This window comes from Bombina bombina, unplaced genomic scaffold (assembly GCF_027579735.1).
Source record: "Bombina bombina isolate aBomBom1 unplaced genomic scaffold, aBomBom1.pri scaffold_1643, whole genome shotgun sequence".
Classification (NCBI taxonomy): domain Eukaryota; kingdom Metazoa; phylum Chordata; class Amphibia; order Anura; family Bombinatoridae; genus Bombina; species Bombina bombina.
This window is the reverse complement of record NW_026512434.1, coordinates 32,930-53,772: the sequence shown is the minus strand read 5'-3', so window position 1 is coordinate 53,772 and position 20,843 is coordinate 32,930. Positions and strand designations below refer to the sequence as shown.

General features: G+C 36.8%; 4 non-coding genes across 4 annotated transcripts; all 4 read left to right on the top strand.

Moving 5' to 3' along the window:
• Positions 1 to 3,970: 3,970 nt before the first annotated feature.
• On the top strand, positions 3,971 to 4,042 carry TRNAP-UGG (transfer RNA proline (anticodon UGG)). Its single transcript has one exon. It is a non-coding gene; the product is annotated as a tRNA-Pro (tRNA).
• Positions 4,043 to 6,543: 2,501 nt separating this feature from the next.
• Positions 6,544 to 6,615, top strand: TRNAP-UGG (transfer RNA proline (anticodon UGG)). Its single transcript has one exon. It is a non-coding gene; the product is annotated as a tRNA-Pro (tRNA).
• A 2,501-nt stretch (positions 6,616 to 9,116) lies between these two features.
• TRNAP-UGG (transfer RNA proline (anticodon UGG)) lies at positions 9,117 to 9,188 on the top strand. The gene has a single exon. It is a non-coding gene; the product is annotated as a tRNA-Pro (tRNA).
• Positions 9,189 to 11,689: 2,501 nt separating this feature from the next.
• TRNAP-UGG (transfer RNA proline (anticodon UGG)) lies at positions 11,690 to 11,761 on the top strand. The gene has a single exon. It is a non-coding gene; the product is annotated as a tRNA-Pro (tRNA).
• The last annotated feature ends 9,082 nt before the right edge of the window (positions 11,762 to 20,843 follow it).

Sequence of the window (20,843 nt, the reverse complement as noted above, 5' to 3'; positions counted from 1 at the left end):
CAACACCCCTCTGATCCACCGCAACCTGCGCTACCCAGACGGGACCTGAATACGGTATTAACTGGTAATACACACAGCGGCCTTGCACCAGCAAGATCAGCCATATTAGTCCACACAGAGATCGCTGGGCCGGAACTAGAGGGACTAGAGAGTCTTTTCAAAAGCATAGATATGCAGCACTCGCTACAACTGGCACTGAACCCTAAATCGCACCTATCAATTGTTGAAGAGCGGTGCCTACCACTTGCCTTGTCGGCGGCGGTGAGATCAATAGCCGCACGTAACTTGCCAGCCCAGAGTGAAGTGGAGCAGATGTCAGCGGCCATGGCGGAGGATGTGTCCGCCTACTCATGGAAGACCGGAGGGCTGTCTATACCTACAGGGAAATTGTCCGCACACAGTTGGGTACTACTAAATATACCTGCTCAGAGCCATGAGTTTAGAGCCATTCGAAACGGAGTCGGGTGAAGTATGTCAACTCTCAATACCCTATGTGCCGATAGACTGTTTGTTTGCTGGAACACTTTGAAAAGGGAACTACGATCTATTTAAACCTTGCTGATCTAATATATATCTCTCCAGTCAGCTAAAGAACCCATACGTTTACATTATTAACTGCTGAATATGACTGTGTCATTAGATTTGCAGTCTGGACAACTTATATGTGTTTTCACATTCCTAACGCAATATACATATATAATGAACTCAATTATCTATACAGGCACCATTTGCTATGCATATTGTTCTGACCTCAGTTTATAGCTTAAAAGTTAATCATAGTTTATATCCCTTATCAGAATCCTACCTTGTTTAATTCTATTGTGTTATGATCTAAACTTTCCGCGTTAGTTGGTATCATTTATATGCTAGTTTTAAATGTATGTTTTTACAGTGAAACTTTTCTTTGCACTGCAATTATATGCTTTATCCGTATGGCTGACACTGTTCAGGACGGTGCCATCACCCACAAATGTCCAGTGGCATTGGTGCTGTCATTAAGCTGTTTATACTGCAATATTAACTAGATATATGAAAGGTCTCATATATAACAGAATGCCACATTAAGCAATATTGATTTTGTGCGATTGATAATCTATCACTAACTTAATGTTTTAGAACTAAGCATGTCAATGGAACCTTCTAGTATACTATAACCTAATCTTGTATTTGTGATATAAAAAAAAAAAAAAAAAAAAAAAAATCTTCGCTGCATCATATTAACTAGCTGTTATATATTAGTAAAATGACAGCTCCTTTAACACTATGCTGTTAAGCCTAATATAGGGGCTGTATAGCGGTTTAGCCTTTTACTATTCTCTCTGATATGAAGGTTCATTTTGCACCAAATTAATAGAACTGTACTATATATTAATATGCTGGGCTAAGTTGTATTTTACTACATGTTATTAGAATATTACATCTTATCGCCCTGCCTACCATAATGTGCCTGAGATAATATCACTATCAACATGTTAATTTAAACATGCAAATACTTTATATAACACCCCCCCTCTAGAACGTATAGACACACTTTACACTATTTATTTGATATTTTTGCACTAGGATAATTTATGGAAGCTGAAGCTCTATTATTAGTACTTACACGCTAGACTTTAGTGCTGCTATAACTTGGGCATTCATATAAGGCAACTGGATGATGTTTAATGAAACATATAAAAATTAAACTGACCTATTGCCTACATACTTAACTATTAACATAATATGACCTTATATGTAAAGTGAGACATTGCTAATTTATGTGAACAGCAGACAAGAAAAATGCTACCCCTCTGATTATGCTAATGTGGACTATATGAGCACTAGGTTCATCTACATGCTATAGATTCTACCTGTCTGAGTGCTTGACAATTTAGCTAGTTTATGAACAAATGTATAATTCTATTCTTCACTCCACTAATACACTTTGTTCACTACACACTCCTATAGCAGAAATAATATATTTCTCCCCAGGTTCTGTCTGAATCTACAACATGTTTATTGCAATGTTTGATTATATGTCTTTCATACACTCGCTGGTGCTTATAAATGCTTAGACACCATTGCATCACACTCTTATAATATAGGCCCAGAAGTTAATCTATTTAGTTCTATTATATATTAATTCTAAAGGGATTCTATAAATTGCCTTTCCTCCTTGCAGGTTATGATGTGTACTACTTATGTAATATGGTTATTATATGATCAAATGTATCTCATCGTCCCTAAACAGTTTACTATTTTCTCAAATGTTTTATGGAAATATATATTTTCTGTCATACTCCACTTAAACTAGTGGGCAAGTTTGCTACGCAATGTTTAGATAAGCTCACATTTTGCCTGTTTAATTACTCTTTAGATCTGTCCTGAGCAACTGAGTAAATTGCTACTATCGTGACATGTTATTCTTTGTAGTTTATGTTTGTAATGTTTGGGTCCCCCTGACTGAATCAGCAGAATGGCCTGTAGCCCCTACCTAGTTACTCCATTTTTGTGTTGGAATGTCACTTTACTCCACTATATACTCCTAAGTAGACTAACTATCCAAGGCATATCTCATTTAGCTTTTGGATAACCCAGCTACCAGTCCCATGGTCTCTACAATTGGACACTTACGAGTCCACACCAAGTACCATATGCTAGTTACATTTATATATGGCTCCGTCCCCCCACCCCCTTTCCATATGCGTATAGCGGTGCTTACCCGCTGAATATCCCCCTCCCCCCTATATATCTCGGCCCAAGAGTGGCTGATATCTATGCTAACCCTCCACAGGCTGTTATTTTGGTCTTAGATTAAATATTATTAGAATGTGGAGTTTATACGCTGACAATATAACATAAAATGAAGTTCTGTTTCATCTCGCCTAAGATACTGTCTATCTTCATAATCAGATTTGAAATGTATTTTCTATTGCTTTATGCGCATATTGCTTTCTCAATAATGCCTTTCTATAGACAATGTATTACTCTCCCTGTTGTAACTTTGGCCTAAGGGCGAGTCCTTGTTGTTATGATATATGCTTTAACTTCAATAAAAAAATTATTTTCAAAAAAAAAAAAAAAAAAAAAAAAAGAGGACACTCTTTTTATTTTATCAACACTATGAGGAGTTGACACAAAGGTGTGATATAACTAAAGAAAAGGCATTACACAAGGCACTGCTGAGATTCAAACTCAGGATCTCCTGTTTACTAGACAGGCGCTTTAACCATCTAAGCCAGTGTTTTTCAACCAGTGTGCCGTGAGAGATCCTCAGGTGTGCCACGGCAGACTGACAACAGTGTGACATATTTTTTAAACTTTGCTTGTTTTTTACTCCCAGTGCAGGGGTAGTTTGTAGGAGGCATGGCATAACAGCACAATACATACAGTATGTGTGTGTTTGTGTGTATGTGTGTATATATATATGCTGTATTAAGCTACAATGTGTGATTTTTTTAAAATTTTGGGATGGTGGTGTGCCACAGGATTATTTAATGTAAAAATGCGTGCCACGGCAAAAAAAAGGTTAAAAATCACTGATCTAAGCCACAGCACCTAATGTATCATTGATATTGCCATGTCGAAAAATCATTGCATTTAAAAATATGAAAATTTCATTTCAAAAAGGATATAAAATGTAAAACTTTGAAACATATCACTAATAGAACATGATATGAGTGCAAAGGTAAAATATCAGGTGCATTATTCCATATCCCTATAGCTGAGCAACAGCTACTACAAACTATCTGCTGACAATGCCCAGCATAGAGTACAACAGCGTCTGTTTCCACAAATTTAATTTGTTGGTCTGCATATAATTACAGAAAGCTGCTTTATATCTTTGGACTACAAGACTGCAAACCTAGTCCTTTTTAAGTAGTTAACTTCATGTGAAGGATATTAAACACAGGAAAGACTCATTTTTGATTTTCCTTTTTGATTATACTTTCCCAGACATATAAAACCATTTGTTTACCTATAATAATGTGGCTCGTTGGTCTAGGGGTATGATTCTCGCTTTGGGTGCGAGAGGTCCCGGGTTCAAATCCCGGACGAGCCCATGTTTTAAATACTCTTCACCATGTATAGAATATGTTCTTTCTAAGATACATTAGCAACGCTAGATCTACTGAAAGGATATCAAAGTACGAAAACATATAGTACTCAGAGGAAAGAAGACAAAACTGATGTGGCTATTAAAGCTTAGTAAAATTCTCTGGCCAATTAGAATATCATGTTTTCTGGAAAAGATACACTAACAGACACTTTTAAGATTTATTCTAAGCAACTTGTACCTACTGGACAGGCAATTTAACCAACAAAATCAAAGCAGCAACACAGAATTCATCCCAAAACATAGGGTTGCTCCACAGAACTAATTCCTACATTTTGCTCATTAATAATAGAATTTATGAACCCATGGATTGAATTTGATGGGACAAATTCCTCATGCTGCCCATTCTGGTGTATATTTTAGTGATAACTGTGTTTCTTTAGGTGAGGAAATTGCTTTAGGCAATTCTTTTTTTCGGTACACATCATAGAATAAACATCAAACTCTTAGTGCTCTGATTTGTTTAAAGATGCAGTCTAGTCCAAAACAAACTTTCATTATTCAGATAGGGCATGTCATTTTAAACAATCTTCCAATGTTCCAAGTAAATTTTCCATTTTACTTTGATCACCAATTTTGCTTTGTTCTTTTGGTATTCTTAGTTGAAAGCTAAATCTAGGAGGTTCATATGCTAATTTCTAAGCCCTTGAAGGCCACCTCTTAGCTCAGGGCAATTTGACAGTTTTTCACCACTAGAGGGTGTTAGTTCATGTGTTTCATATAGATAACACTGTGCTCACGCACGTGGAGTTACTATGAGCCAGCACTGATTGGCTAAAATGCAAGTCTGTCAAAAGAACTGAAATAAGGGGGCAGTTTACAGAGGCTTAGATACAAGGTAATCCCAGAGTTAAAAAGTGTAATTATATTATTGTGTTGGTTATGCAAAACTAGGGAATGGGTAATAAAGGGATTACCTATCTTTTAAAACAATAAATATTCTGGTGTAGACTGTCCCTTTAACGTCAGGATTAAGGGTAAAAGAGCATTACACAACAGTTTTAGACCCTATATTTGAAGAATGATCTCTCTGCGGGCAGGGATTCCATGTTAAAACCTTTGCAGCCTTGCTTTTCTTCACTACCCTGAGACCTTTGAAACCTAGGTTTTCATGATAGTCTGTTTGGTAAAGATGTGGTATGCAATAATCTAAGTGTTCAAGGCAGTTGATATTTTTTATATCATTCTGATAGCTATTTTTTCTGCGAGGAACTGTGCTCCCTGTTGACCCCAAATCATGCCAGTATGCAATCTGGCAACACTTGTACTGTCTTCACAGGACAGTTTGCATCAGATCATCAGATTAGCAGTGTTCAACTTGAGATATATCAATTGCAAACGCATTGGAATTCCAAAAACACAGTTTTGTGGTATCAACAAAAGACTGTGATGTAGATCTTTTCCCAGAACCTGTGATCTTCCTTTGCTCTAGATGCCTTGGTGATATCTTGGAGGATCGCACAGGAGTTGAGCTTTCTTCAGATTACTGTTCTGCCTCAAGTTCTAAAAGAAGATAAGCATAAAATGTTTCTTCTGACTCCAGCCTGGCCAAGATGGAGATGGTTTCAAGATGCAGTTCTTCTTGAAGGGTAGGCTGACTTTTGTCTCCCCCATTTCAATTACCTTCTGCCCCAGGTTAGTTTTGTTTCCATGAGTTGAACATGCTTGCACTGACAGCCTGGATGCAGAGACTTTTTTCTTTCTGAAGAACAATTAGCTTTATGTGATCTTTCTCTCTGTTGTATGTCCTGAGCTGTATGGGAATGGAATGCTTTTTACCAGGTGTTGGCCAATGTTGGCTAATTATTTGAAAAGAAAGCTGCTTGCTACATTTTCTTATCTATTTTCTGAATTCTTTCAAGAGGACACTCTTTTTATTTTATCAACACTATGATGAGTTGACACAAAGGTGTGATATTACTAAAGAAAAGGCATTTCACAAGGCACTGCTGAGATTCGAACTCAGGATCTCCTGTTTACTAGACAGGCGCTTTAACCATCTAAGCCACAGCACCTAATGTATCATTGATGTTGCCATGTCGAAAAATCATTGCATTTAAAAATATGAAAATTTCATTTCAAAAAGGATATAAAATGTAAAACTTTGAAACATATCACTAATAGAACATGATATGAGTGCAAAGGTAAAATATCAGGTGCATTATTCCATATCCCTATAGCTGAGCAACAGCTACTACAAACTATCTGCTGACAATGCCCAGCATAGAGTACAACAGCGTCTGTTTCCACAAATTTAATTTGTTGGTCTGCATATAATTACAGAAAGCTGCTTTATATCTTTGGACTACAAGACTGCAAACCTAGTCCTTTTTAAGTAGTTAACTTCATGTGAAGGATATTAAACACAGGAAAGACTCATTTTTGATTTTCCTTTTTGATTATACTTTCCCAGACATATAAAACCATTTGTTTACATATAATAATGTGGCTCGTTGGTCTAGGGGTATGATTCTCGCTTTGGGTGCGAGAGGTCCCGGGTTCAAATCCCGGACGAGCCCATGTTTTAAATACTCTTCACCATGTATAGAATATGTTCTTTCTAAGATACATTAGCAACGCTAGATCTACTGAAAGGATATCAAAGTACGAAAACATATAGTACTCAGAGGAAAGAAGACAAAACTGATGTGGCTATTAAAGCTTAGTAAAATTCTCTGGCCAATTAGAATATCATGTTTTCTGGAAAAGATACACTAACAGACACTTTTAAGATTTATTCTAAGCAACTTGTACCTACTGGACAGGCAATTTAACCAACAAAATCAAAGCAGCAACACAGAATTCATCCCAAAACATAGGGTTGCTCCACAGAACTAATTCCTACATTTTGCTCATTAATAATAGAATTTATGAACCCATGGATTGAATTTGATGGGACAAATTCCTCATGCTGCCCATTCTGGTGTATATTTTAGTGATAACTGTGTTTCTTTAGGTGAGGAAATTGCTTTAGGCAATTCTTTTTTTCGGTACACATCATAGAATAAACATCAAACTCTTAGTGCTCTGATTTGTTTAAAGATGCAGTCTAGTCCAAAACAAACTTTCATTATTCAGATAGGGCATGTCATTTTAAACAATCTTCCAATGTTCCAAGTAAATTTTCCATTTTACTTTGATCACCAATTTTGCTTTGTTCTTTTGGTATTCTTAGTTGAAAGCTAAATCTAGGAGGTTCATATGCTAATTTCTAAGCCCTTGAAGGCCACCTCTTAGCTCAGGGCAATTTGACAGTTTTTCACCACTAGAGGGTGTTAGTTCATGTGTTTCATATAGATAACACTGTGCTCACGCACGTGGAGTTACTATGAGCCAGCACTGATTGGCTAAAATGCAAGTCTGTCAAAAGAACTGAAATAAGGGGGCAGTTTACAGAGGCTTAGATACAAGGTAATCCCAGAGTTAAAAAGTGTAATTATATTATTGTGTTGGTTATGCAAAACTAGGGAATGGGTAATAAAGGGATTACCTATCTTTTAAAACAATAAATATTCTGGTGTAGACTGTCCCTTTAACGTCAGGATTAAGGGTAAAAGAGCATTACACAACAGTTTTAGACCCTATATTTGAAGAATGATCTCTCTGCGGGCAGGGATTCCATGTTAAAACCTTTGCAGCCTTGCTTTTCTTCACTACCCTGAGACCTTTGAAACCTAGGTTTTCATGATAGTCTGTTTGGTAAAGATGTGGTATGCAATTATCTAAGTGTTCAAGGCAGTTGATATTTTTTATATCATTCTGATAGCTATTTTTTCTGCGAGGAACTGTGCTCCCTGTTGACCCCAAATCATGCCAGTATGCAATCTGGCAACACTTGTACTGTCTTCACAGGACAGTTTGCATCAGATCATCAGATTAGCAGTGTTCAACTTGAGATATATCAATTGCAAACGCATTGGAATTCCAAAAACACAGTTTTGTGGTATCAACAAAAGACTGTGATGTAGATCTTTTCCCAGAACCTGTGATCTTCCTTTGCTCTAGATGCCTTGGTGATATCTTGGAGGATCGCACAGGAGTTGAGCTTTCTTCAGATTACTGTTCTGCCTCAAGTTCTAAAAGAAGATAAGCATAAAATGTTTCTTCTGACTCCAGCCTGGCCAAGATGGAGATGGTTTCAAGATGCAGTTCTTCTTGAAGGGTAGGCTGACTTTTGTCTCCCCCATTTCAATTACCTTCTGCCCCAGGTTAGTTTTGTTTCCATGAGTTGAACATGCTTGCACTGACAGCCTGGATGCAGAGACTTTTTTCTTTCTGAAGAACAATTAGCTTTATGTGATCTTTCTCTCTGTTGTATGTCCTGAGCTGTATGGGAATGGAATGCTTTTTACCAGGTGTTGGCCAATGTTGGCTAATTATTTGAAAAGAAAGCTGCTTGCTACATTTTCTTATCTATTTTCTGAATTCTTTCAAGAGGACACTCTTTTTATTTTATCAACACTATGATGAGTTGACACAAAGGTGTGATATTACTAAAGAAAAGGCATTTCACAAGGCACTGCTGAGATTCGAACTCAGGATCTCCTGTTTACTAGACAGGCGCTTTAACCATCTAAGCCACAGCACCTAATGTATCATTGATGTTGCCATGTCGAAAAATCATTGCATTTAAAAATATGAAAATTTCATTTCAAAAAGGATATAAAATGTAAAACTTTGAAACATATCACTAATAGAACATGATATGAGTGCAAAGGTAAAATATCAGGTGCATTATTCCATATCCCTATAGCTGAGCAACAGCTACTACAAACTATCTGCTGACAATGCCCAGCATAGAGTACAACAGCGTCTGTTTCCACAAATTTAATTTGTTGGTCTGCATATAATTACAGAAAGCTGCTTTATATCTTTGGACTACAAGACTGCAAACCTAGTCCTTTTTAAGTAGTTAACTTCATGTGAAGGATATTAAACACAGGAAAGACTCATTTTTTATTTTCCTTTTTGATTATACTTTCCCAGACATATAAAACCATTTGTTTACATATAATAATGTGGCTCGTTGGTCTAGGGGTATGATTCTCGCTTTGGGTGCGAGAGGTCCCGGGTTCAAATCCCGGACGAGCCCATGTTTTAAATACTCTTCACCATGTATAGAATATGTTCTTTCTAAGATACATTAGCAACGCTAGATCTACTGAAAGGATATCAAAGTATGAAAACATATAGTACTCAGAGGAAAGAAGACAAAACTGATGTGGCTATTAAAGCTTAGTAAAATTCTCTGGCCAATTAGAATATCATGTTTTCTGGAAAAGATACACTAACAGACACTTTTAAGATTTATTCTAAGCAACTTGTACCTACTGGACAGGCAATTTAACCAACAAAATCAAAGCAGCAACACAGAATTCATCCCAAAACATAGGGTTGCTCCACAGAACTAATTCCTACATTTTGCTCATTAATAATAGAATTTATGAACCCATGGATTGAATTTGATGGGACAAATTCCTCATGCTGCCCATTCTGGTGTATATTTTAGTGATAACTGTGTTTCTTTAGGTGAGGAAATTGCTTTAGGCAATTCTTTTTTTCGGTACACATCATAGAATAAACATCAAACTCTTAGTGCTCTGATTTGTTTAAAGATGCAGTCTAGTCCAAAACAAACTTTCATTATTCAGATAGGGCATGTCATTTTAAACAATCTTCCAATGTTCCAAGTAAATTTTCCATTTTACTTTGATCACCAATTTTGCTTTGTTCTTTTGGTATTCTTAGTTGAAAGCTAAATCTAGGAGGTTCATATGCTAATTTCTAAGCCCTTGAAGGCCACCTCTTAGCTCAGGGCAATTTGACAGTTTTTCACCACTAGAGGGTGTTAGTTCATGTGTTTCATATAGATAACACTGTGCTCACGCACGTGGAGTTACTATGAGCCAGCACTGATTGGCTAAAATGCAAGTCTGTCAAAAGAAATGAAATAAGGGGGCAGTTTACAGAGGCTTAGATACAAGGTAATCCCAGAGTTAAAAAGTGTAATTATATTATTGTGTTGGTTATGCAAAACTAGGGAATGGGTAATAAAGGGATTACCTATCTTTTAAAACAATAAATATTCTGGTGTAGACTGTCCCTTTAACGTCAGGATTAAGGGTAAAAGAGCATTACACAACAGTTTTAGACCCTATATTTGAAGAATGATCTCTCTGCGGGCAGGGATTCCATGTTAAAACCTTTGCAGCCTTGCTTTTCTTCACTACCCTGAGACCTTTGAAACCTAGGTTTTCATGATAGTCTGTTTGGTAAAGATGTGGTATGCAATAATCTAAGTGTTCAAGGCAGTTGATATTTTTTATATCATTCTGATAGCTATTTTTTCTGCGAGGAACTGTGCTCCCTGTTGACCCCAAATCATGCCAGTATGCAATCTGGCAACACTTGTACTGTCTTCACAGGACAGTTTGCATCAGATCATCAGATTAGCAGTGTTCAACTTGAGATATATCAATTGCAAACGCATTGGAATTCCAAAAACACAGTTTTGTGGTATCAACAAAAGACTGTGATGTAGATCTTTTCCCAGAACCTGTGATCTTCCTTTGCTCTAGATGCCTTGGTGATATCTTGGAGGATCGCACAGGAGTTGAGCTTTCTTCAGATTACTGTTCTGCCTCAAGTTCTAAAAGAAGATAAGCATAAAATGTTTCTTCTGACTCCAGCCTGGCCAAGATGGAGATGGTTTCAAGATGCAGTTCTTCTTGAAGGGTAGGCTGACTTTTGTCTCCCCCATTTCAATTACCTTCTGCCCCAGGTTAGTTTTGTTTCCATGAGTTGAACATGCTTGCACTGACAGCCTGGATGCAGAGACTTTTTTCTTTCTGAAGAACAATTAGCTTTATGTGATCTTTCTCTCTGTTGTATGTCCTGAGCTGTATGGGAATGGAATGCTTTTTACCAGGTGTTGGCCAATGTTGGCTAATTATTTGAAAAGAAAGCTGCTTGCTACATTTTCTTATCTATTTTCTGAATTCTTTCAAGAGGACACTCTTTTTATTTTATCAACACTATGATGAGTTGACACAAAGGTGTGATATTACTAAAGAAAAGGCATTACACAAGGCACTGCTGAGATTCGAACTCAGGATCTCCTGTTTACTAGACAGGCGCTTTAACCATCTAAGCCACAGCACCTAATGTATCATTGATGTTGCCATGTCGAAAAATCATTGCATTTAAAAATATGAAAATTTCATTTCAAAAAGGATATAAAATGTAAAACTTTGAAACATATCACTAATAGAACATGATATGAGTGCAAAGGTAAAATATCAGGTGCATTATTCCATATCCCTATAGCTGAGCAACAGCTACTACAAACTATCTGCTGACAATGCCCAGCATAGAGTACAACAGCGTCTGTTTCCACAAATTTAATTTGTTGGTCTGCATATAATTACAAAAAGCTGCTTTATATCTTTGGACTACAAGACTGCAAACCTAGTCCTTTTTAAGTAGTTAACTTCATGTGAAGGATATTAAACACAGGAAAGACTCATTTTTGATTTTCCTTTTTGATTATACTTTCCCAGACATATAAAACCATTTGTTTACCTATAATAATGTGGCTCGTTGGTCTAGGGGTATGATTCTCGCTTTGGGTGCGAGAGGTCCCGGGTTCAAATCCCGGACGAGCCCATGTTTTAAATACTCTTCACCATGTATAGAATATGTTCTTTCTAAGATACATTAGCAACGCTAGATCTACTGAAAGGATATCAAAGTACGAAAACATATAGTACTCAGAGGAAAGAAGACAAAACTGATGTGGCTATTAAAGCTTAGTAAAATTCTCTGGCCAATTAGAATATCATGTTTTCTGGAAAAGATACACTAACAGACACTTTTAAGATTTATTCTAAGCAACTTGTACCTACTGGACAGGCAATTTAACCAACAAAATCAAAGCAGCAACACAGAATTCATCCCAAAACATAGGGTTGCTCCACAGAACTAATTCCTACATTTTGCTCATTAATAATAGAATTTATGAACCCATGGATTGAATTTGATGGGACAAATTCCTCATGCTGCCCATTCTGGTGTATATTTTAGTGATAACTGTGTTTCTTTAGGTGAGGAAATTGCTTTAGGCAATTCTTTTTTTCGGTACACATCATAGAATAAACATCAAACTCTTAGTGCTCTGATTTGTTTAAAGATGCAGTCTAGTCCAAAACAAACTTTCATTATTCAGATAGGGCATGTCATTTTAAACAATCTTCCAATGTTCCAAGTAAATTTTCCATTTTACTTTGATCACCAATTTTTCTTTGTTCTTTTGGTATTCTTAGTTGAAAGCTAAATCTAGGAGGTTCATATGCTAATTTCTAAGCCCTTGAAGGCCACCTCTTAGCTCAGGGCAATTTGACAGTTTTTCACCACTAGAGGGTGTTAGTTCATGTGTTTCATATAGATAACACTGTGCTCACGCACGTGGAGTTACTATGAGCCAGCACTGATTGGCTAAAATGCAAGTCTGTCAAAAGAACTGAAATAAGGGGGCAGTTTACAGAGGCTTAGATACAAGGTAATCCCAGAGTTAAAAAGTGTAATTATATTATTGTGTTGGTTATGCAAAACTAGGGAATGGGTAATAAAGGGATTACCTATCTTTTAAAACAATAAATATTCTGGTGTAGACTGTCCCTTTAACGTCAGGATTAAGGGTAAAAGAGCATTACACAACAGTTTTAGACCCTATATTTGAAGAATGATCTCTCTGCGGGCAGGGATTCCATGTTAAAACCTTTGCAGCCTTGCTTTTCTTCACTACCCTGAGACCTTTGAAACCTAGGTTTTCATGATAGTCTGTTTGGTAAAGATGTGGTATGCAATAATCTAAGTGTTCAAGGCAGTTGATATTTTTTATATCATTCTGATAGCTATTTTTTCTGCGAGGAACTGTGCTCCCTGTTGACCCCAAATCATGCCAGTATGCAATCTGGCAACACTTGTACTGTCTTCACAGGACAGTTTGCATCAGATCATCAGATTAGCAGTGTTCAACTTGAGATATATCAATTGCAAACGCATTGGAATTCCAAAAACACAGTTTTGTGGTATCAACAAAAGACTGTGATGTAGATCTTTTCCCAGAACCTGTGATCTTCCTTTGCTCTAGATGCCTTGGTGATATCTTGGAGGATCGCACAGGAGTTGAGCTATCTTCAGATTACTGTTCTGCCTCAAGTTCTAAAAGAAGATAAGCATAAAATGTTTCTTCTGACTCCAGCCTGGCCAAGATGGAGATGGTTTCAAGATGCAGTTCTTCTTGAAGGGTAGGCTGACTTTTGTCTCCCCCATTTCAATTACCTTCTGCCCCAGGTTAGTTTTGTTTCCATGAGTTGAACATGCTTGCACTGACAGCCTGGATGCAGAGACTTTTTTCTTTCTGAAGAACAATTAGCTTTATGTGATCTTTCTCTCTGTTGTATGTCCTGAGCTGTATGGGAATGGAATGCTTTTTACCAGGTGTTGGCCAATGTTGGCTAATTATTTGAAAAGAAAGCTGCTTGCTACATTTTCTTATCTATTTTCTGAATTCTTTCAAGAGGACACTCTTTTTATTTTATCAACACTATGATGAGTTGACACAAAGGTGTGATATTACTAAAGAAAAGGCATTACACAAGGCACTGCTGAGATTCGAACTCAGGATCTCCTGTTTACTAGACAGGCGCTTTAACCATCTAAGCCACAGCACCTAATGTATCATTGATGTTGCCATGTCGAAAAATCATTGCATTTAAAAATATGAAAATTTCATTTCAAAAAGGATATAAAATGTAAAACTTTGAAACATATCACTAATAGAACATGATATGAGTGCAAAGGTAAAATATCAGGTGCATTATTCCATATCCCTATAGCTGAGCAACAGCTACTACAAACTATCTGCTGACAATGCCCAGCATAGAGTACAACAGCGTCTGTTTCCACAAATTTAATTTGTTGGTCTGCATATAATTACAGAAAGCTGCTTTATATCTTTGGACTACAAGACTGCAAACCTAGTCCTTTTTAAGTAGTTAACTTCATGTGAAGGATATTAAACACAGGAAAGACTCATTTTTGATTTTCCTTTTTGATTATACTTTCCCAGACATATAAAACCATTTGTTTACCTATAATAATGTGGCTCGTTGGTCTAGGGGTATGATTCTCGCTTTGGGTGCGAGAGGTCCCGGGTTCAAATCCTGGACGAGCCCATGTTTTAAATACTCTTCACCATGTATAGAATATGTTCTTTCTAAGATACATTAGCAACGCTAGATCTACTGAAAGGATATCAAAGTACGAAAAACATATAGTACTCAGAGGAAAGAAGACAAAACTGATGTGGCTATTAAAGCTTAGTAAAATTCTATGGCCAATTAGAATATCATGTTTTCTGGAAAAGATACACTAACAGACACTTTTAAGATTTATTCTAAGCAACTTGTACCTACTGGACAGGCAATTTAACCAACAAAATCAAAGCAGCAACACAGAATTCATCCCAAAACATAGGGTTGCTCCACAGAACTAATTCCTACATTTTGCTCATTAATAATAGAATTTATGAACCCATGGATTGAATTTGATGGGACAAATTCCTCATGCTGCCCATTCTGGTGTATATTTTAGTGATAACTGTGTTTCTTTAGGTGAGGAAATTGCTTTAGGCAATTCTTTTTTTCGGTACACATCATAGAATAAACATCAAACTCTTAGTGCTCTGATTTGTTTAAAGATGCAGTCTAGTCCAAAACAAACTTTCATTATTCAGATAGGGCATGTCATTTTAAACAATCTTCCAATGTTCCAAGTAAATTTTCCAATTTACTTTGATCACCAATTTTGCTTTGTTCTTTTGGTATTCTTAGTTGAAAGCTAAATCTAGGAGGTTCATATGCTAATTTCTAAGCCCTTGAAGGCCACCTCTTAGCTCAGGGCAATTTGACAGTTTTTCACCACTAGAGGGTGTTAGTTCATGTGTTTCATATAGATAACACTGTGCTCACGCACGTGGAGTTACTATGAGCCAGCACTGATTGGCTAAAATGCAAGTCTGTCAAAAGAACTGAAATAAGGGGGCAGTTTACAGAGGCTTAGATACAAGGTAATCCCAGAGTTAAAAAGTGTAATTATATTATTGTGTTGGTTATGCAAAACTAGGGAATGGGTAATAAAGGGATTACCTATCTTTTAAAACAATAAATATTCTGGTGTAGACTGTCCCTTTAACGTCAGGATTAAGGGTAAAAGAGCATTACACAACAGTTTTAGACCCTATATTTGAAGAATGATCTCTCTGCGGGCAGGGATTCCATGTTAAAACCTTTGCAGCCTTGCTTTTCTTCACTACCCTGAGACCTTTGAAACCTAGGTTTTCATGATAGTCTGTTTGGTAAAGATGTGGTATGCAATTATCTAAGTGTTCAAGGCAGTTGATATTTTTTATATCATTCTGATAGCTATTTTTTCTGCGAGGAACTGTGCTCCCTGTTGACCCCAAATCATGCCAGTATGCAATCTGGCAACACTTGTACTGTCTTCACAGGACAGTTTGCATCAGATCATCAGATTAGCAGTGTTCAACTTGAGATATATCAATTGCAAACGCATTGGAATTCCAAAAACACAGTTTTGTGGTATCAACAAAAGACTGTGATGTAGATCTTTTCCCAGAACCTGTGATCTTCCTTTGCTCTAGATGCCTTGGTGATCTCTTGGAGGATCGCACAGGAGTTGAGCTTTCTTCAGATTACTGTTCTGCCTCAAGTTCTAAAAGAAGATAAGCATAAAATGTTTCTTCTGACTCCAGCCTGGCCAAGATGGAGATGGTTTCAAGATGCAGTTCTTCTTGAAGGGTAGGCTGACTTTTGTCTCCCCCATTTCAATTACCTTCTGCCCCAGGTTAGTTTTGTTTCCATGAGTTGAACATGCTTGCACTGACAGCCTGGATGCAGAGACTTTTTTCTTTCTGAAGAACAATTAGCTTTATGTGATCTTTCTCTCTGTTGTATGTCCTGAGCTGTATGGGAATGGAATGCTTTTTACCAGGTGTTGGCCAATGTTGGCTAATTATTTGAAAAGAAAGCTGCTTGCTACATTTTCTTATCTATTTTCTGAATTCTTTCAAGAGGACACTCTTTTTATTTTATCAACACTATGATGAGTTGACACAAAGGTGTGATATTACTAAAGAAAAGGCATTACACAAGGCACTGCTGAGATTCGAACTCAGGATCTCCTGTTTACTAGACAGGCGCTTTAACCATCTAAGCCACAGCACCTAATGTATCATTGATGTTGCCATGTCGAAAAATCATTGCATTTAAAAATATGAAAATTTCATTTCAAAAAGGATATAAAATGTAAAACTTTGAAACATATCACTAATAGAACATGATATGAGTGCAAAGGTAAAATATCAGGTGCATTATTCCATATCCCTATAGCTGAGCAACAGCTACTACAAACTATCTGCTGACAATGCCCAGCATAGAGTACAACAGCGTCTGTTTCCACAAATTTAATTTGTTGGTCTGCATATAATTACAGAAAGCTGCTTTATATCTTTGGACTACAAGACTGCAAACCTAGTCCTTTTTAAGTAGTTAACTTCATGTGAAGGATATTAAACACAGGAAAGACTCATTTTTGATTTTCCTTTTTGATTATACTTTCCCAGACATATAAAACCATTTGTTTACCTATAATAATGTGGCTCGTTGGTCTAGGGGTATGATTCTCGCTTTGGGTGCGAGAGGTCCCGGGTTCAAATCCCAGACGAGCCCATGTTTTAAATACTCTTCACCATGTATAGAATATGTTCTTTCTAAGATACATTAGCAACGCTAGATCTACTGAAAGGATATCAAAGTATGAAAACATATAGTACTCAGAGGAAAGAAGACAAAACTGATGTGGCTATTAAAGCTTAGTAAAATTCTCTGGCCAATTAGAATATCATGTTTTCTGGAAAAGATACACTAACAGACACTTTTAAGATTTATTCTAAGCAACTTGTACCTACTGGACAGGCAATTTAACCAACAAAATCAAAGCAGCAACACAGAATTCATCCCAAAACATAGGGTTGCTCCACAGAACTAATTCCTACATTTTGCTCATTAATAATAGAATTTATGAACCCATGGATTGAATTTGATGGGACAAATTCCTCATGCTGCCCATTCTGGTGTATATTTTAGTGATAACTGTGTTTCTTTAGGTGAGGAAATTGCTTTAGGCAATTCTTTTTTTCGGTACACATCATAGAATAAACATCAAACTCTTAGTGCTCTGATTTGTTTAAAGATGCAGTCTAGTCCAAAACAAACTTTCATTATTCAGATAGGGCATGTCATTTTAAACAATCTTCTAATGTTCCAAGTAAATTTTCCAATTTACTTTGATCACCAATTTTGCTTTGTTCTTTTGGTATTCTTAGTTGAAAGCTAAATCTAGGAGGTTCATATGCTAATTTCTAAGCCCTTGAAGGCCACCTCTTAGCTCAGGGCAATTTGACAGTTTTTCACCACTAGAGGGTGTTAGTTCATGTGTTTCATATAGATAACACTGTGCTCACGCACGTGGAGTTACTATGAGCCAGCACTGATTGGCTAAAATGCAAGTCTGTCAAAAGAACTGAAATAAGGGGGCAGTTTACAGAGGCTTAGATACAAGGTAATCCCAGAGTTAAAAAGTGTAATTATATTATTGTGTTGGTTATGCAAAACTAGGGAATGGGTAATAAAGGGATTACCTATCTTTTAAAACAATAAATATTCTGGTGTAGACTGTCCCTTTAACGTCAGGATTAAGGGTAAAAGAGCATTACACAACAGTTTTAGACCCTATATTTGAAGAATGATCTCTCTGCGGGCAGGGATTCCATGTTAAAACCTTTGCAGCCTTGCTTTTCTTCACTACCCTGAGACCTTTGAAACCTAGGTTTTCATGATAGTCTGTTTGGTAAAGATGTGGTATGCAATTATCTAAGTGTTCAAGGCAGTTGATATTTTTTTATATCATTCTGATAGCTATTTTTTCTGCGAGGAACTGTGCTCCCTGTTGACCCCAAATCATGCCAGTATGCAATCTGGCAACACTTGTACTGTCTTCACAGGACGGTTTGCATCAGATCATCAGATTAGCAGTGTTCAACTTGAGATATATCAATTGCAAACGCATTGGAATTCCAAAAACACAGTTTTGTGGTATCAACAAAAGACTGTGATGTAGATCTTTTCCCAGAACCTGTGATCTTCCTTTGCTCTAGATGCCTTGGTGATATCTTGGAGGATCGCACAGGAGTTGAGCTTTCTTCAGATTACTGTTCTGCCTCAAGTTCTAAAAGAAGATAAGCATAAAATGTTTCTTCTGACTCCAGCCTGGCCAAGATGGAGATGGTTTCAAGATGCAGTTCTTCTTGAAGGGTAGGCTTACTTTTGTCTCCCCCATTTCAATTACCTTCTGCCCCAGGTTAGTTTTGTTTCCATGAGTTGAACATGCTTGCACTGACAGCCTGGATGCAGAGACTTTTTTCTTTCTGAAGAACAATTAGCTTTATGTGATCTTTCTCTCTGTTGTATGTCCTGAGCTGTTTGGGAATGGAATGCTTTTTACCAGGTGTTGGCCAATGTTGGCTAATTATTTGAAAAGAAAGCTGCTTGCTACATTTTCTTATCTATTTTCTGAATTCTTTCAAGAGGACACTCTTTTTATTTTATCAACACTATGATGAGTTGACACAAAGGTGTGATATTACTAAAGAAAAGGCATTACACAAGGCACTGCTGAGATTCGAACTCAGGATCTCCTGTTTACTAGACAGGCGCTTTAACCATCTAAGCCACAGCACCTAATGTATCATTGATGTTGCCATGTCGAAAAATCATTGCATTTAAAAATATGAAAATTTCATTTCAAAAAGGATATAAAATGTAAAACTTTGAAACATATCACTAATAGAACATGATATGAGTGCAAAGGTAAAATATCAGGTGCATTATTCCATATCCCTATAGCTGAGCAACAGCTACTACAAACTATCTGCTGACAATGCCCAGCATAGAGTACAACAGCGTCTGTTTCCACAAATTTAATTTGTTGGTCTGCATATAATTACAGAAAGCTGCTTTATATCTTTGGACTACAAGACTGCAAACCTAGTCCTTTTTAAGTAGTTAACTTCATGTGAAGGATATTAAACACAGGAAAGACTCATTTTTGATTTTCTTTTTTGATTATACTTTCCTAGACATATAAAACCATTTGTTTACCTATAATAATGTGGCTCGTTGGTCTAGGGGTATGATTCTCGCTTTGGGTGCGAGAGGTTCCGGGTTCAAATTCCGGACGAGCCCATGTTTTAAATACTCTTCACCATGTATAGAATATGTTCTTTCTAAGATACATTAGCAACGCTAGATCTACTGAAAGGATATCAAAGTACGAAAACATATAGTACTCAGAGGAAAGAAGACAAAACTGATGTGGCTATTAAAGCTTAGTAAAATTCTCTGGCCAATTAGAATATCATGTTTTCTGGAAAAGATACACTAACAGACACTTTTAAGATTTATTCTAAGCAACTTGTACCTACTGGACAGGCAATTTAACCAACAAAATCAAAGCAGCAACACAGAATTCATCCCAAAACATAGGGTTGCTCCACAGAACTAATTCCTACATTTTGCTCATTAATAATAGAATTTATGAACCCATGGATTGAATTTGATGGGACAAATTCCTCATGCTGCCCATTCTGGTGTATATTTTAGTGATAACTGTGTTTCTTTAGGTGAGGAAATTGCTTTAGGCAATTCTTTTTTTCGGTACACATCATAGAATAAACATCAAACTCTTAGTGCTCTGATTTGTTTAAAGATGTAGTCTAGTCCAAAACAAACTTTCATTATTCAGATAGGGCATGTCATTTTAAATAATCTTCCAATGTTCCAAGTAAATTTTCCAATTTACTTTGATCACCAATTTTGCTTTGTTCTTTTGGTATTCTTAGTTGAAAGCTAAATCTAGGAGGTTCATATGCTAATTTCTAAGCCCTTGAAGGCCACCTCTTAGCTCAGGGCAATTTGACAGTTTTTCACCACTAGAGGGTGTTAGTTCATGTGTTTCATATAGATAACACTGTGCTCACGCACGTGGAGTTACTATGAGCCAGCACTGATTGGCTAAAATGCAAGTCTGTCAAAAGAACTGAAATAAGGGGGCAGTTTACAGAGGCTTAGATACAAGGTAATCCCAGAGTTAAAAAGTGTAATTATATTATTGTGTTGGTTATGCAAAACTAGGGAATGGGTAATAAAGGGATTACCTATCTTTTAAAACAATAAATATTCTGGTGTAGACTGTCCCTTTAACGTCAGGATTAAGGGTAAAAGAGCATTACACAACAGTTTTAGACCCTATATTTGAAGAATGATCTCTCTGCGGGCAGGGATTCCATGTTAAAACCTTTGCAGCCTTGCTTTTCTTCACTACCCTGAGACCTTTGAAACCTAGGTTTTCATGATAGTCTGTTTGGTAAAGATGTGGTATGCAATTATCTAAGTGTTCAAGGCAGTTGATATTTTTTATCTCATTCTGATAGCTATTTTTTCTGCGACGAACTGTGCTCCCTGTTGACCCCAAATCATGCCAGTATGCAATCTGGCAACACTTGTACTGTCTTCACAGGACGGTTTGCATCAGATCATCAGATTAG